Source organism: Octopus bimaculoides, chromosome 4 (assembly GCF_001194135.2).
Source record: "Octopus bimaculoides isolate UCB-OBI-ISO-001 chromosome 4, ASM119413v2, whole genome shotgun sequence".
NCBI lineage: Eukaryota > Metazoa > Mollusca > Cephalopoda > Octopoda > Octopodidae > Octopus > Octopus bimaculoides.
Window position 1 is genome coordinate 74,193,226 of NC_068984.1, and position 2,500 is coordinate 74,195,725.

Below are 2,500 nucleotides of genomic sequence, written 5' to 3' on the forward strand. Positions count from 1 at the left end.
ATATATATATATATATATTTACATACGTATATATACATATATATGTGTGTGTGTGTGTGTGTGTGTGTGTGTGTGTATATGTGTGTGTGTATATATACATATGTATGTGTGTGGGAGAGAGAGAGAGAAAGTGGCAGACAGAGAGAGAAAAGGTAAGCTCTTTAATATGCATACGGTATTTAAAGCAATTGGAAGTACATATAAAGTACGATATTTTTGCTTATTATTGTTCTTTAGTATGTTTTATACTAAGGAACCAAATATTGAGAACCATATTTCAGCTTAAGCTTGTAACATGTTCATATACAATTTCCAACTCGCACATATAAAAGAAAAAATATTGGAAAAAGTTTATAAGATGGAAGAGCTAATGTTTTATAGTAATAACAGTAACAAAAAAAAAATTGTAGAAAAATATAAAAAGCTGTAAGAATTTTGTCACCACGTTGTATATAACTATAAAAATGTTAAAGTTCGTTGTTTTATCCTTAATTATATGCTAATATTTACAATGTGGATTATATATAAAAATTAGAAAAAACATAGTACTTCTTGATTTACCATGTTTATTTATATATTTTTTAGAATTCGAACCGTTTGCGTTCCAGCACACGCAAGCATACTTACGCACATACTGACATGCATATACATCACATTTAGTAAACATGAACACACGTATGTGTATATTTGTGTGTATGCATGTAAGTATGTTTGTATATATATATATATATATATATATATATGATTAATAAATTCAAAAAGGTACTAAATGTGTTTATTTTGAGAAGTCCAGTGTGTGGCATTATTATTCTGTAGTAATGCCCCTTATATATATATATATATATATATATATACCATGTAAGTACCTACATTCGCATATACGTTCATACATATACTTTTGTTAATTAGTTGTCAAAGTAAATCAAAACGTCACCTCTTAGACACTGGCTGCACATTGAAGCACATCAGCAACGGAGGGTGCTAATGCATGCCATACTCCAGCTGCTGCATTGAACGGTTCACCTGGTGTTTCTAAGATTTAGGAGTCTTGAGTCACTGTGCACCCTGTTATGCTGGACGATCGACCAGCCCTCAACCCTCTCTAGAAGTACTCATACACACATGCAAGACATAGATTTTACACAAGATCACAAGTGGATGTAAGAGTTGGTGACAAAAAACACCAGAATAAAGCATTGGACTCTTGCTGGTTAAGGCACATAATTTTTTAAAAATTTTATTTTATGAGTTTTAAAACAAAGTTTTTTTCTTTCTTTATACTGATAAAAAAATAAAGATGTGAGGAAGAACTAGAAGAAACAATAAAATGTTCGTCATTGTTATCATCACATTCTCCTTTGTGGTATTCTTTCTCTTTCTCTTCGCACCTTTAGGTTTTGCAAATGTTGATTCAGTTGTGTAGACTGTTAACATTGTCTTGTTGTTGTTAAAGGTCTTATGTATGCAGAGTACGATCAAATTTTATTGTTCATTTATGGTATTGCTGTTCAGTTATTGTTCATTTACATTTCAGTCGTTGTTCATTGATCACGTTCACTTTCAATGCAAGGAGTGCAGAAAAGTTCCTGGCTTTAAGGCTATCGTGAGAGGGTGGAAGTGTTACTTTTTGCAGGAAAGGTGGGACAACTATTTTGGAGAAAATAGGCAAAAAATTATTAAGTTATACAATTTATCTTTCCTTTTTTTTTTTGCGAATTTAACGCATGAAAGCAGCTCCTACAGTGGATTTTGGTAAAACTGAACCAGGAGCTGTCATGAAGTTCCTCTTTTTGCGAAGCAATGGAGTGGTGGAAATCTATAGCGAGATGAAGGAAATCTTGAAGGATAACTGCTTATATTAATCTGCAATAAATATCTGTCTGTCAAGGTTTCAGGCTGGTCATTTTGAGGTCACAGATGAACGCCGGTCAGGGCGGCCAACTTCCGTGACCATAGAGGACAAAACCGACGATGTGCACGTCATGATTCTCGAGGACCGTCGGATTTCCGCTAAAAGCATAACCGAGACTCGACTCTGGAGATGATTCGCGAAAGAGTTGGGCAAATCATCCTGGATTTGAGAAAGCTTTCTGCAAAATGGGAGCTGAAATGCTTGAACGCAGATCAGAAGCGCATCAGAATGATGACATCAAAGGCGATTTTGTACCGGTTTGCTGCGGGAGAGGCTGATTTTATGGCTCGTTCAGTTACCACGGGTGAAATTTAGCTTCATCATTATGATCCCCAAACCAAGCAGCAATCACTGGAGTGACGCCACAGTGATTCACCGCGCCCCAAGAAGTTATGGACCCAGAAGTGAATTAGAAAGATTCTGGCTTTAGTGTTCTGGGACAAACCCGGAGTACTCATAAAATACCTGCCAAAGAGTCGCACCATCAACGCAGAATACTGCATGTCTCTATTGGATGAACTGCGGGAAGCTTTGAAGCAGAAACACCGTGAAAGGCTGAGCTGTGATATCCTGTGTTTTCAAGACAAT

The 2,500-nt window shown here is 35.8% G+C and overlaps 1 protein-coding gene across 1 annotated transcript in view; it reads right to left on the minus strand.

Annotated features, from left to right (window-relative positions):
- Positions 1 to 1,202: 1,202 nt before the first annotated feature.
- LOC106877259 (achaete-scute homolog 1) overlaps positions 1,203 to 2,500 on the minus strand; it is a 17,107-nt gene continuing 15,809 nt past the window's right edge. Inside the window, exon 2 of the mRNA XM_014926122.2 lies at positions 1,203 to 2,500. This exon is cut by the window's right edge and continues 1,594 nt beyond it. The gene's annotated coding sequence lies outside the window, so the exon portion shown is untranslated.